General features: G+C 33.1%; 1 protein-coding gene across 2 annotated transcripts in view; it reads left to right on the plus strand.

Annotated features, from left to right (window-relative positions):
* calcoco2 (calcium binding and coiled-coil domain 2) overlaps window positions 1-16,264 on the plus strand; it is a 73,190-nt gene that overhangs the window by 1,192 nt on the left and 55,734 nt on the right. The window lies entirely within an intron of this gene.

Genomic DNA, 16,264 nt, shown 5'->3' on the forward strand with positions numbered 1-16,264 from the left:
ATGGTTTATATAGGGCACAGAGTGGGTGGGTACAGGCTGGCCTAGGGGCGTGGTGATTGGCTCATGTGTTACCTAGGAGGTGTTTCCGTCTATGGCGGCATGTTGTTACAATTTCGCTGCGCTTGTTGAGGGATGACAGGTCTGGACGGTAAATAATAAACAGTTTCTCTTTCAAGCATAGGTTGCATCTTTTATTACCACTATTGTAAGGTGTGCTGGATGCAAGAATTTGCCATGTTATTGAATATTCAACATTATTGTCTTTGAGGTCCCAAATGTGTTTGCTGAGTTCTGTGGTATTTCGCAGGTTTTTGTTCCTGAAAGAAGCCTTGTGATTGTTCCATCTGGTTTTGAATTCACCCTCGGTTAATCCTACATATGTGTCGGATGTGTTAATGTCCTTGCGTATTACCTTAGATTGGTAGACAACTGATGTTTGTAAGCACCCCCCGTTGAGGGGGCAATCAGGTTTCTTTCGACAGTTGCATGCTTTGTTGGTTTTGGAGTCGCTCTGACTGGGGGTCGACGGCTCATTTGCAATTGTTTTGTTGTGGTTTGAGATGATTTGTCGTATATTGTTCATGCAGCTGTAGCTCAATTTAATGTTGTTCTTGTTGAATACTTTTCTTAGGTTGTTGTCTTTGGGAAAGTGTTTGTCAATCAGATTGAGGAATTTGTGTCCAATGTTCGTTGAGACGTTTTTGCTGTATGGGGGGTTGTACCAGATGATGTCGTTTCGTTTTCTGTTCTTTTTTGGCTGGTTTCCTGGCGTGGGTTCATAGGTGAGGGTGAAATTGTATCTTATATACGACAAATCATCTCAAACCACAACAAAACAATTGCAAATGAGCCGTCGACCCCCAGTCAGAGCGACTCCAAAACCAACAAAGCATGCAACTGTCGAAAGAAACCTGATTGCCCCCTCAACGGGGGGTGCTTACAAACATCAGTTGTCTACCAATCTAAGGTAATACGCAAGGACATTAACACATCCGACACATATGTAGGATTAACCGAGGGTGAATTCAAAACCAGATGGAACAATCACAAGGCTTCTTTCAGGAACAAAAACCTGCGAAATACCACAGAACTCAGCAAACACATTTGGGACCTCAAAGACAATAATGTTGAATATTCAATAACATGGCAAATTCTTGCATCCAGCACACCTTACAATAGTGGTAATAAAAGATGCAACCTATGCTTGAAAGAGAAACTGTTTATTATTTACCGTCCAGACCTGTCATCCCTCAACAAGCGCAGCGAAATTGTAACAACATGCCGCCATAGACGGAAACACCTCCTAGGTAACACATGAGCCAATCACCACGCCCCTAGGCCAGCCTGTACCCACCCACTCTGTGCCCTATATAAACCATGGTATGCGAATGCTCCCATTAAAATCTCCTGACGATTGAGGGTACCCCCCCTCATGAAACAGGCCTGTAGAGATGAAATAGTCTTGTGATTTTTTTTTTCCCACACATACATATATTGCGCTCTACTACGGTATCGAGCACTATTTTTTGGATAACCTTTTTAAGACATATATATATATATATATATATATATAAATAAGAGAAATACTTGAATTTCAGTGTTCATTTACTTACACATATACACACACATAACACTCAACTACTCATTGTTGAGTTAAGGGTTGAATTATCCATCCTTGTTCTATTCTCTGTTACTATTTGTCTAACCATGCTGAACACCCTCTCTGATGATGCATTCTGCTTCGTCTCCTTGTTGTGTGCGCAGTTGTGCACTGCACTCTCTAAAAGCTGTAGATGTTATTGTCACATATGCATGCACAGTAGATGGCAGTATTGTCCTGTTTAAGAGTGTCACAACATTGCTGTTTACGGCAGACGAACTGCTTTACGGTAGACGAAAACGTGACTGCTGTTGTTGTGTGTTGTTACCGCGCTGAGAGGACGTTAATGAAACTACCTAACAATAAACCCACATGAGAAACCAAGAACTCGCCCTCGATCATTCTACAGTTATAATGTGATTGGGCAGGCACGCTGTTTATATTGTGGGAAAGCGGACGTGAAAACAGGCTGTCGACACGTCACTCAGGTCCGCCTGAATTCCGGGAGATTTTCGGGAGAAAATTTGTCCCGTGAGGTTTTTGGGAGAGGCGCTGAATTTCGGGAGTCTTCCGGAAAATCCGGGAGGGTTGGCAAGTATGTTTTATGTTATGGGGCCGGTTATGAATAATAACATGTTACTAACATTACAACTATAATGGTTAGACAAAAAAAACTGTAGCATAAATGAATAATTTAATTTTCATTTTTTCAATTTTTTTTTATTGATCTCCTTCATTGATGTGCATCTTTGATCAATAGACAATTAAACCTCAGAAACTAAACACACATTTACACACCAATGCCTGAGAAGAAGCAGGATGAAGAAAAATCTTATATTTTCCTGCCCCCTTCAACATAATACATAGTCTTATTCAATGGATATCATACAAACCAAACAAATATATCCAAATATAATGAAAACAAACAAAAAACACAACAAGTGCAAAACTTCATGAAGTACAAACCGAACAAAAAAAAGTAATATACACCTCATGGGATGATACAAAACAAATAAAAAAAACAGACAAAAAAACAAGTAAATTAATAAATATTAAGCAGAATGTAAACACTTATGGCTGTCCATATGATCTTATTGTTCTGTCTTTATATATTTTTTTCAATTGGAATATAGTTTTTACAGTCTTTTATCTCATTGTAAAGAGAATTCCATAGTTTAACCCCCACCACTGATATACACATTTGTTTTAAAGTTGTCCTTGAATACTGATGTTTGAAATGACCTTTTTTCTACGCTCTTCATTCTCAGAAGTAAATGATAAATGATAAATGGGGTGTACTTGTATAGCGCTTTTCTACCTTCAAGGTACTCAAAGCGCTTTGACACTACTTCCACATTTACCCATTCACACACACATTCACACACTGATGGCGCTAACCAGCACCCATCAGGAGCAAGGGTGAAGTGTCTTGCTCAGGACACAACGGACATGACGAGGTTGGTACTAGGTGGGGATTGAACCAGGGACCCTCGGGTCGCGCACGGCCACTCTTCCACTGCGCCACGCCGTGATGACAAACAATTTTTGTAAATTTGCTGGTAATGTTTTACTTTTAGCCTTAAACATAACACATCATGCCTGTAACTTTACTATCTCCTGTAGTTTCAATAAACCAGAATGAATAAATATGTTAGTGTGTTCTAAGTAATCTACTTTATGAATAATCCATATAGCTCTTTTCTGTAGTTGATACAATGCCTTTATGTTACTCTTACAGGTAAAAGCCAGTAAATTAGAATATTTTGAAAAACTTGATTTATTTCAGTAATTGCATTCAAAAGGTGTAACTTGTACATTATATTTATTCATTGCACACAGACTGATGCATTCAAATGTTTATTTCATTTAATTTTGATGATTTGAAGTGGCAACAAATGAAAATCCAAAATTCCGTGTGTCACAAAATTAGAATATTACTTAAGGCTAATACAAAAAAGGGATTTTTAGAAATGTTGGCCAACTGAAAAGTATGAAAATGAAAAATATGAGCATGTACAATACTCAATACTTGGTTGGAGCTCCTTTTGCCTCAATTACTGCGTTAATGCGGCGTGGCATGGAGTCGATGAGTTTCTGGCACTGCTCAGGTGTTATGAGAGCCCAGGTTGCTCTGATAGTGGCCTTCAACTCTTCTGCGTTTTTGGGTCTGGCATTCTGCATCTTCCTTTTCACAATACCCCACAGATTTTCTATGGGGCTAAGGTCAGGGGAGTTGGCGGGCCAATTTAGAACAGAAATACCATGGTCCGTAAACCAGGCACGGGTAGATTTTGCGCTGTGTGCAGGCGCCAAGTCCTGTTGGAACTTGAAATCTCCATCTCCATAGAGCAGGTCAGCAACAGGAAGCATGAAGTGCTCTAAAACTTGCTGGTAGACGGCTGCGTTGACCCTGGATCTCAGGAAACAGAGTGGACCGACACCAGCAGATGACATGGCACCCCAAACCATCACCCAACCATGCAAATTTTGCATTTCCTTTGGAAATCGAGGTCCCAGAGTCTGGAGGAAGACAGGAGAGGCACAGGATCCACGTTGCCTGAAGTCTAGTGTAAAGTTTCCACCATCAGTGATGGTTTGGGGTGCCATGTCATCTGCTGGTGTCGGTCCACTCTGTTTCCTGAGATCCAGGGTCAACGCAGCCGTCTACCAGCAAGTTTTAGAGCACTTCATGCTTCCTGCTGCTGACCTGCTCTATGGAGATGGAGATTTCAAGTTCCAACAGGACTTGGCGCCTGCACACAGCGCAAAATCTACCCGTGCCTGGTTTACGGACCATGGTATTTCTGTTCTAAATTGGCCCGCCAACTCCCCTGACCTTAGCCCCATAGAAAATCTGTGGGGTATTGTGAAAAGGAAGATGCAGAATGCCAGACCCAAAAACGCAGAAGAGTTGAAGGCCACTATCAGAGCAACCTGGGCTCTCATAACACCTGAGCAGTGCCAGAAACTCATCGACTCCATGCCACGCCGCATTAACGCAGTAATTGAGGCAAAAGGAGCTCCAACCAAGTATTGAGTATTGTACATGCTCATATTTTTCATTTTCATACTTTTCAGTTGGCCAACATTTCTAAAAATCCCTTTTTTGTATTAGCCTTAAGTAATATTCTAATTTTGTGACACACGGAATTTTGGATTTTCATTTGTTGCCACTTCAAATCATCAAAATTAAATGAAATAAACATTTGAATGCATCAGTCTGTGTGCAATGAATAAATATAATGTACAAGTTACACCTTTTGAATGCAATTACTGAAATAAATCAAGTTTTTCAAAATATTCTAATTTACTGGCTTTTACCTGTATATCATTAATATATAAAATAAACAAATTTGTCCCCAAAACCGAACCTTGTGAAATTCCACATTCAATCCTCATTTGTTCAGATGTGTTACCCATAAAATCCACATACTCTTGTCTATTGTCTATAAGACGAGTTTGAGTGGTTTTGACAAGTGGGGGCCGGGGGTGGGTATGAATGATAACAACAAAAACTATAACATAAAAACTATAATAGTTTGAAGAAACAATTTAGCAACACAAACCTATTAACAAGGTGTGTGTTAATAGCCTAAAAACTATAAAACTTTAACAAACTAAAAACGGCAATAACATACAAACTATAATAGTTGGACAAAACAATTTTGCAGCACAAACGTTTGGGACAAGTTTGAGAAGAGTTTGACAAAGTTGGGGGTGGGCTGGTTATGAATAATACGACGTTGATAACAAAAACTATACACCTAATGACATAACAACTATAACAGTTTGACAAAACAATTGTGCAACACAAACCTGCACAAATGTAGCACAAACATTCAAAAATAAGTCTGGGGAGATTTTGACAAGGTGGGGGGTGGGGGGGGGTGGTTATAAATAATAACACACTGATAACATAAAAACTATCATATAACATAACTGTAATAGTTGGACAAAAACATTGCAGCACAAGCGATTGAGGCAAGTTTGGGGAGATTTTTACATGTTATTGACATAAAAAGTATAAAAGGTTAACATAAAAACTACAATAGACAAACAAAATGTTGCAGCACAAACATAACACAAATGTTTGGGACAAGTTTGACAAGGAGGTTATGAATGATAAAACGTTATTAACATAAAACATTTTCCATAAAAACTATAATAGGCAAAAAATGTTGCAGCACAAACGTAGCACAAACGTATGGGCCAAGTTTGGGGGAATGTTGACATGGTGGTTATAAATCATAAAACATAAATAACCAAAACCTAATATTTTGAATAATAAAACGTTAATAACATGAAAACTATAATAGTTAGACAAAAAATTGCAGCACAAACAGTACAAATGTTTGGGGATATTTTGAAAAGGTGGTTATGAATAATAAAACGTTAATAACATAATAATATGATAGTTGGACAAAGTACATTTGTAGCACAAACGATTGGGACAAGTTTGGAGTGGGGGGGGTGGTTATGGATAATAACACATGAATAATATTACAAACAAAACATAATAACATAAAAACTATAATAGACCAAAAAATGTTGCAGCACAAACATAACACAAACGTTTGAGACAAGTTAGGAGCGATTTTGACATTGATTGAGGGAGTCTGGTTATGAATACGAATACGTTAATAACATAACTTTAAAACGTTAATATCTTAAACACTATAATAAACAAAACCAATTGCAGCACAAATGTAGCACAAATGCTTTGAGACAAGTTTGGGAGATTTTGACAAGGTAGTTATGAATAATAAAACGTTATGAGCATAAAAACACAAAACCTTAATAACATTTAAAAAACTATAATAGACAATAAATATTGCAGCACAAAAGTAGCACAAATGTTTGGGACAAGTTTGGGGACATTTTGACATGTTGGTTATAAATCATAAAACATAAATCACCAAAACCTAATGCTCTGAGTAATAAAATGTTAACATAAAAACTATAATGGTTAGACAAAAAAATTGCAGCACAAATTTAGCACAAATGTTTGAGACAAGTTTGGGGATATTTTGACAAGGTGGTTATGAATAATAACATGTTATAAACTTAATAACAAAAACAGTATAATAGACAAAAAATGTGGCAGCACAAACGTTTGGGACAAGTTTAGGGGGATTTTGAAATGGTGGTTATAAATCATAAAACAGAAATCACCAAAACCTAATATTTCGAGTAATAAAACGTTAATAACATAAAAACTATAATGGTTAGACAAGAAATTGCAGCACAAACCAGCGCAGATGTTTGAGACAAGTTTGGGGATATTTTGACAAGGTGGTTATGAATAATAAAACGTTATTGACATAAAAACTATAATAGAGAAAAAATGTTGCAGCACAAAAGTAGCACAAACGTATGTGCCAAGTTTGGGGGAATGTTGACATGGTGGTTATAAATCATAAAACATAAATAACCAAAACCTAATATTTTGAATAATAAAACGTTAATAACATGAAAACTATAATAGTTAGACAAAAAATTTCAGCACAAACAGTACAAATGTTTGGGGATATTTTGACAAGGTAGTTATGAATAATAAAACGTTATGAGCATAAAAACATAAAACCTTAATAACATTTAAAAAACTATAATAGACAATAAATATTGCAGCACAAAAGTAGCACAAATGTTTGGGACAAGTTTGGGGACATTTTGACATGTTGGTTATAAATCATAAAACATAAATCACCAAAACCTAATGCTCTGAGTAATAAAATGTTAACATAAAAACTATAATGGTTAGACAAAAAAAATTGCAGCACAAATTTAGCACAAATGTTTGAGACAAGTTTGGGGATATTTTGACAAGGCGGTTATGAATAATAACATGTTATAAACATAAAAACTTAATAACAAAAACAGTATAATAGACAAAAAATGTGGCAGCACAAACGTTTGGGACAAGTTTAGGGGGATTTTGAAATGGTGGTTATAAATCATAAAACAGAAATCACCAAAACCTAATATTTCGAGTAATAAAACGTTAATAACATAAAAACTATAATGGTTAGACAAGAAATTGCAGCACAAACCAGCACAGATGTTTGAGACAAGTTTGGGGATATTTTGACAAGGTGGTTATGAATAATAAAACGTTATTGACATAAAAACTATAATAGACAAAAAATGTTGCAGCACAAAAGTAGCACAAACGTATGGGCCAAGTTTGGGGGAATGTTGACATGGTGGTTATAAATCATAAAACATAAATAACCAAAACCTAATATTTTGAATAATAAAACGTTAATAACATGAAAACTATAATAGTTAGACAAAAAATTGCAGCACAAACAGTACAAATGTTTGGGGATATTTTGAAAAGGTGGTTATGAATAATAAAACGTTAATAACATAATAATATGATAGTTGGACAAAGTACATTTGTAGCACAAACGATTGGGACAAGTTTGGAGTGGGGGGGATGGTTATGCATAATAACACATGAATAATATTACAAACAAAACATAATAACATAAAAACTATAATAGACCAAAAAAATGTTGCAGCACAAACATAACACAAACGTTTGAGACAAGTTAGGAGCGATTTTGACATTGATTGAGGGAGTCTGGTTATGAATACGAATACGTTAATAACATAACTTTAAAACGTTAATATCTTAAACACTATAATAAACAAAACAAATTGCAGCACAAATGTAGCACAAATGCTTTGAGACAAGTTTGGGAGATTTTGACAAGGTAGTTATGAATAATAAAACGTTGTGAGCATAAAAACACAAAACCTTAATAACATTTAAAAAACTATAATAGACAATAAATATTGCAGCACAAAAGTAGCACAAATGTTTGGGACAAGTTTGGGGACATTTTGACATGTTGGTTATAAATCATAAAACATAAATCACCAAAACCTAATGCTCTGAGTAATAAAATGTTAACATAAAAACTATAATGGTTAGACAAAAAAATTGCAGCACAAATTTAGCACAAATGTTTGAGACAAGTTTGGGGATATTTTGACAAGGCGGTTATGAATAATAACATGTTATAAACATAAAAACTTAATAACAAAAACAGTATAATAGACAAAAAATGTGGCAGCACAAACGTTTGGGACAAGTTTAGGGGGATTTTGAAATGGTGGTTATAAATCATAAAACAGAAATCACCAAAACCTAATATTTCGAGTAATAAAACGTTAATAACATAAAAACTATAATGGTTAGACAAGAAATTGCAGCACAAACCAGCACAGATGTTTGAGACAAGTTTGGGGATATTTTGACAAGGTGGTTATGAATAATAAAACGTTATTGACATAAAAACTATAATAGGCAAAAAATGTTGCAGCACAAACGTAGCACAAACGTATGGGCCAAGTTTGGGGGAATGTTGACATGGTGGTTATAAATCATAAAACATAAATAACCAAAACCTAATAATTTGAATAATAAAACGTTAATAACATGAAAACTATAATAGTTAGACAAAAAATTGCAGCACAAACAGTACAAATGTTTGGGGATATTTTGAAAAGGTGGTTATGAATAATAAAACGTTAATAACATAATAATATGATAGTTGGACAAAGTACATTTGTAGCACAAACGATTGGGACAAGTTTGGAGTGGGGGGGGATGGTTATGGATAATAACACATGAATAATATTACAAACAAAACATAATAACATAAAAACTATAATAGACCAAAAAATGTTGCAGCACAAACATAACACAAACGTTTGAGACAAGTTAGGAGCGATTTTGACATTGATTGAGGGAGTCTGGTTATGAATACGAATACGTTAATAACATAACTTTAAAACGTTAATATCTTAAACACTATAATAAACAAAACAAATTGCAGCACAAATGTAGCACAAATGCTTTGAGACAAGTTTGGGAGATTTTGACAAGGTAGTTATGAATAATAAAACGTAATGAGCATAAAAACACAAAACCTTAATAACATTTAAAAAACTATAATAGACAATAAATATTGCAGCACAAAAGTAGCACAAATGTTTGGGACAAGTTTGGGGACATTTTGACATGTTGGTTATAAATCATAAAACATAAATCACCAAAACCTAATGCTCTGAGTAATAAAATGTTAACATAAAAACTATAATGGTTAGACAAAAAAATTGCAGCACAAATTTAGCACAAATGTTTGAGACAAGTTTGGGGATATTTTGACAAGGCGGTTATGAATAATAACATGTTATAAACATAAAAACTTAATAACAAAAACAGTATAATAGACAAAAAATGTGGCAGCACAAACGTTTGGGACAAGTTTAGGGGGATTTTGAAATGGTGGTTATAAATCATAAAACAGAAATCACCAAAACCTAATATTTCGAGTAATAAAACGTTAATAACATAAAAACTATAATGGTTAGACAAGAAATTGCAGCACAAACCAGCGCAGATGTTTGAGACAAGTTTGGGGATATTTTGACAAGGTGGTTATGAATAATAAAACGTTATTGACATAAAAACTATAATAGGCAAAAAATGTTGCAGCACAAACGTATGGGCCAAGTTTGGGGGAATGTTGACATGGTGGTTATAAATCATAAAACATAAATAACCAAAACCTAATATTTTGAATAATAAAACGTTAATAACATGAAAACTATAATAGTTAGACAAAAAATTGCAGCACAAACAGTACAAATGTTTGGGGATATTTTGAAAAGGTGGTTATGAATAATAAAACGTTAATAACATAATAATATGATAGTTGGACAAAGTACATTTGTAGCACAAACGATTGGGACAAGTTTGGAGTGGGGGGGATGGTTATGGATAATAACACATGAATTATATTACAAACAAAACATAATAACATAAAAACTATAATAGACCAAAAAATGTTGCAGCACAAACATAACACAAACGTTTGAGACAAGTTAGGAGCGATTTTGACATTGATTGAGGGAGTCTGGTTATGAATATGAATACGTTAATAACATAACTTTAAAACGTTAATATCTTAAACACTATAATAAACAAAACAAATTGCAGCACAAATGTAGCACAAATGCTTTGAGACAAGTTTGGGAGATTTTGACAAGGTAGTTATGAATAATAAAACGTTATGAGCATAAAAACATAAAACCTTAATATTTAAAAAACTATAATAGACAATAAATATTGCAGCACAAAAGTAGCACAAATGTTTGGGACAAGTTTGGGGACATTTTGACATGTTGGTTATAAATCATAAAACATAAATCACCAAAACCTAATGCTCTGAGTAATAAAATGTTAACATAAAAACTATAATGGTTAGACAAAAAAATTGCAGCACAAATTTAGCACAAATGTTTGAGACAAGTTTGGGGATATTTTGACAAGGTGGTTATGAATAATAACATGTTATAAACATAAAAACTTAATAACAAAAACAGTATAATAGACAAAAAATGTGGCAGCACAAACGTTTGGGACAAGTTTAGGGGGATTTTGAAATGGTGGTTATAAATCATAAAACAGAAATCACCAAAACCTAATATTTCGAGTAATAAAACGTTAATAACATAAAAACTATAATGGTTAGACAAGAAATTGCAGCACAAACCAGCACAGATGTTTGAGACAAGTTTGGGGATATTTTGACAAGGTGGTTATGAATAATAAAACGTTATTGACATAAAAACTATAATAGGCAAAAAATGTTGCAGCACAAACGTAGCACAAACGTATGGGCCAAGTTTGGGGGAATGTTGACATGGTGGTTATAAATCATAAAACATAAATAACCAAAACCTAATATTTTGAATAATAAAACGTTAATAACATGAAAACTATAATAGTTAGACAAAAAATTGCAACACAAACAGTACAAATGTTTGGGGATATTTTGAAAAGGTGGTTATGAATAATAAAACGTTAATAACATAATAATATGATAGTTGGACAAAGTACATTTGTAGCACAAACGATTGGGACAAGTTTGGAGTGGGGGGGGGGGGGTGGTTATGGATAATAACACATGAATAATATTACAAACAAAACATAATAACATAAAAACTATAATAGACCAAAAAATGTTGCAGCACAAACATAACACAAACGTTTGAGACAAGTTAGGAGCGATTTTGACATTGATTGAGGGAGTCTGGTTATGAATACGAATACGTTAATAACATAACTTTAAAACGTTAATATCTTAAACACTATAATAAACAAAACAAATTGCAGCACAAATGTAGCACAAATGCTTTGAGACAAGTTTGGGAGATTTTGACAAGGTAGTTATGAATAATAAAACGTTATGAGCATAAAAACATAAAACCTTAATAACATTTAAAAAACTATAATAGACAATAAATATTGCAGCACAAAAGTAGCACAAATGTTTGGGACAAGTTTGGGGACATTTTGACATGTTGGTTATAAATCATAAAACATAAATCACCAAAACCTAATGCTCTGAGTAATAAAATGTTAACATAAAAACTATAATGGTTAGACAAAAAAATTGCAGCACAAATTTAGCACAAATGTTTCAGACAAGTTTGGGGATAATTTGACAAGGTGGTTATGAATAATAACATGTTATAAACATAAAAACTTAATAACAAAAACAGTATAATAGAGAAAAAATGTGGCAGCACAAACGTTTGGGACAAGTTTAGGGGGATTTTGAAATGGTGGTTATAAATCATAAAACAGAAATCACCAAAACCTAATATTTCGAGTAATAAAACGTTAATAACATAAAAACTATAATGGTTAGACAAGAAATTGCAGCACAAACCAGCACAGATGTTTGAGACAAGTTTGGGGATATTTTGACAAGGTGGTTATGAATAATAAAACGTTATTGACATAAAAACTATAATAGACAAAAAATGTTGCCGCACAAAAGTAGCACAAACTTTTGGGACAAGTTTGGGGGAATGTTGACATGGTGGTTATAAATCATAAAACATAAATAACCAAAACCTAATATTTTGAATAATAAAACGTTAATAACATGAAAACTATAATAGTTAGACAAAAAATTGCAGCACAAACAGTACAAATGTTTGGGGATATTTTGAAAAGGTGGTTATGAATAATAAAACGTTAATAACATAATAATATGATAGTTGGACAAAGTACATTTGTAGCACAAACGATTGGGACAAGTTTGGAGTGTTATGGATAATAACACATGAATAATATTACAAACAAAACATAATAACATAAAAACTATAATAGACCAAAAAATGTTGCAGCACAAACATAACACAAACGTTTGAGACAAGTTAGGAGCGATTTTGACATTGATTGAGGGAGTCTGGTTATGAATACGAATACGTTAATAACATAACTTTAAAACGTTAATATCTTAAACACTATAATAAACAAAACAAATTGCAGCACAAATGTAGCACAAATGCTTTGAGACAAGTTTGGGAGATTTTGACAAGGTAGTTATGAATAATAAAACGTTATGAGCATAAAAACACAAAACCTTAATAACATTTAAAAAACTATAATAGACAATAAATATTGCAGCACAAAAGTAGCACAAATGTTTGGGACAAGTTTGGGGACATTTTGACATGTTGGTTATAAATCATAAAACATAAATCACCAAAACCTAATGCTCTGAGTAATAAAATGTTAACATAAAAACTATAATGGTTAGACAAAAAAATTGCAGCACAAATTTAGCACAAATGTTTGAGACAAGTTTGGGGATATTTTGACAAGGTGGTTATGAATAATAATATGTTATAAACATAAAAACTTAATAACAAAAACAGTATAATAGACAAAAAATGTGGCAGCACAAACGTTTGGGACAAGTTTAGGGGGATTTTGAAATGGTGGTTATAAATCATAAAACAGAAATCACCAAAACCTAATATTTCGAGTAATAAAACGTTAACATAAAAACTATAATGGTTAGACAAGAAATTGCAACACAAACCAGCACAGATGTTTGAGACAAGTTTGGGGATATTTTGACAAGGTGGTTATGAATAATAAAACGTTATTGACATAAAAACTATAATAGGCAAAAAATGTTGCAGCACAAACGTAGCACAAACGTATGGGCCAAGTTTGGGGGAATGTTGACATGGTGGTTATAAATCATAAAACATAAATAACCAAAACCTAATATTTTGAATAATAAAACGATAATAACATGAAAACTATAATAGTTAGACAAAAAATTGCAGCACAAACAGTACAAATGTTTGGGGATATTTTGAAAAGGTGGTTATGAATAATAAAACGTTAATAACATAATAATATGATAGTTGGACAAAGTACATTTGTAGCACAAACGATTGGGACACGTTTGGAGTGGGGGGGATGGTTATGGATAATAACACATGAATAATATTACAAACAAAACATAATAACATAAAAACTATAATAGACCAAAAAATGTTGCAGCACAAACATAACACAAACGTTTGAGACAAGTTAGGAGCGATTTTGACATTGATTGAGGGAGTCTGGTTATGAATACGAATACGTTAATAACATAACTTTAAAACGTTAATATCTTAAACACTATAATAAACAAAACAAATTGCAGCACAAATGTAGCACAAATGCTTTGAGACAAGTTTGGGAGATTTTGACAAGGTAGTTATGAATAATAAAACGTTATGAGCATAAAAACATAAAACCTTAATAACATTTAAAAAACTATAATAGACAATAAATATTGCAGCACAAAAGTAGCACAAATGTTTGGGACAAGTTTGGGGACATTTTGACATGTTGGTTATAAATCATAAAACATAAATCACCAAAACCTAATGCTCTCAGTAATAAAATGTTAACATAAAAACTATAATGGTTAGACAAAAAAATTGCAGCACAAATTTAGCACAAATGTTTGAGACAAGTTTGGGGGTATTTTGACAAGGTGGTTATGAATAATAACATGTTATAAACATAAAAACGTAATAACAAAAACAGTATAATAGACAAAAAATGTGGCAGCACAAACGTTTGGGACAAGTTTAGGGGGATTTTGAAATGGTGGTTATAAATCATAAAACAGAAATCACCAAAACCTAATATTTCGAGTAATAAAACGTTAATAACATAAAAACTATAATGGTTAGACAAGAAATTGCAGCACAAACCAGCACAGATGTTTGAGACAAGTTTGGGGATATTTTGACAAGGTGGTTATGAATAATAAAACGTTATTGACATAAAAACTATAATAGACAAAAAATGTTGCAGCACAAACGTAGCACAAACGTATGGGCCAAGTTTGGGGGAATGTTGACATGGTGGTTATAAATCATAAAACATAAATAACCAAAACCTAATATTTTGAATAATAAAACGTTAATAACATGAAAACTATAATAGTTAGACAAAAAATTGCAGCACAAACAGTACAAATGTTTGGGGATATTTTGAAAAGGTGGTTATGAATAATAAAACGTTAATAACATAATAATATGATAGTTGGACAAAGTACATTTGTAGCACAAACGATTGGGACAAGTTTGGAGTGGGGGGGATGGTTATGGATAATAACACATGAATAATATTACAAACAAAACATAATAACATAAAAACTATAATAGACCAAAAAATGTTGCAGCACAAACATAACACAAACGTTTGAGACAAGTTAGGAGCGATTTTGACATTGATTGAGGGAGTCTGGTTATGAATACGAATACGTTAATAACATAACTTTAAAACGTTAATATCTTAAACACTATAATAAACAAAACAAATTGCAGCACAAATGTAGCACAAATGCTTTGAGACAAGTTTGGGAGATTTTGACAAGGTAGTTATGAATAATAAAACGTTATGAGCATAAAAACACAAAACCTTAATAACATTTAAAAAACTATAATAGACAATAAATATTGCAGCACAAAAGTAGCACAAATGTTTGGGACAAGTTTGGGGACATTTTGACATGTTGGTTATAAATCATAAAACATAAATCACCAAAACCTAATGCTCTGAGTAATAAAATGTTAACATAAAAACTATTATGGTTAGACAAAAAAATTGCAGCACAAATTTAGCACAAATGTTTGAGACAAGTTTGGGGATATTTTGACAAGGTGGTTATGAATAATAACATGTTATAAACATAAAAACTTAATAACAAAAACAGTATAATAGACAAAAAATGTGGCAGCACAAACGTTTGGGACAAGTTTAGGGGGATTTTGAAATGGTGGTTATAAATCATAAAACAGAAATCACCAAAACCTAATATTTCGAGTAATAAAACGTTAATAACATAAAAACTATAATGGTTAGACAAGAAATTGCAGCACAAACCAGCACAGATGTTTGAGACAAGTTTGGGGATATTTTGACAAGGTGGTTATGAATAATAAAACGTTATTGACATAAAAACTATAATAGGCAAAAAATGTTGCAGCACAAACGTAGCACAAACGTATGGGCCAAGTTTGGGGGAATGTTGACATGGTGGTTATAAATCATAAAACATAAATAACCAAAACCTAATATTTTGAATAATAAAACGTTAATAACATGAAAACTATAATAGTTAGACAAAAAATTGCAGCACAAACAGTACAAATGTTTGGGGATATTTTGAAAAGGTGGTTATGAATAATAAAACGTTAATAACATAATAATATGATAGTTGGACAAAGTACATTTGTAGCACAAACGATTGGGACAAGTTTGGAGTGGGGGGGATGGTT

Source organism: Nerophis lumbriciformis, linkage group LG39 (assembly GCF_033978685.3).
Source record: "Nerophis lumbriciformis linkage group LG39, RoL_Nlum_v2.1, whole genome shotgun sequence".
In the NCBI taxonomy this organism is placed as follows: domain Eukaryota; kingdom Metazoa; phylum Chordata; class Actinopteri; order Syngnathiformes; family Syngnathidae; genus Nerophis; species Nerophis lumbriciformis.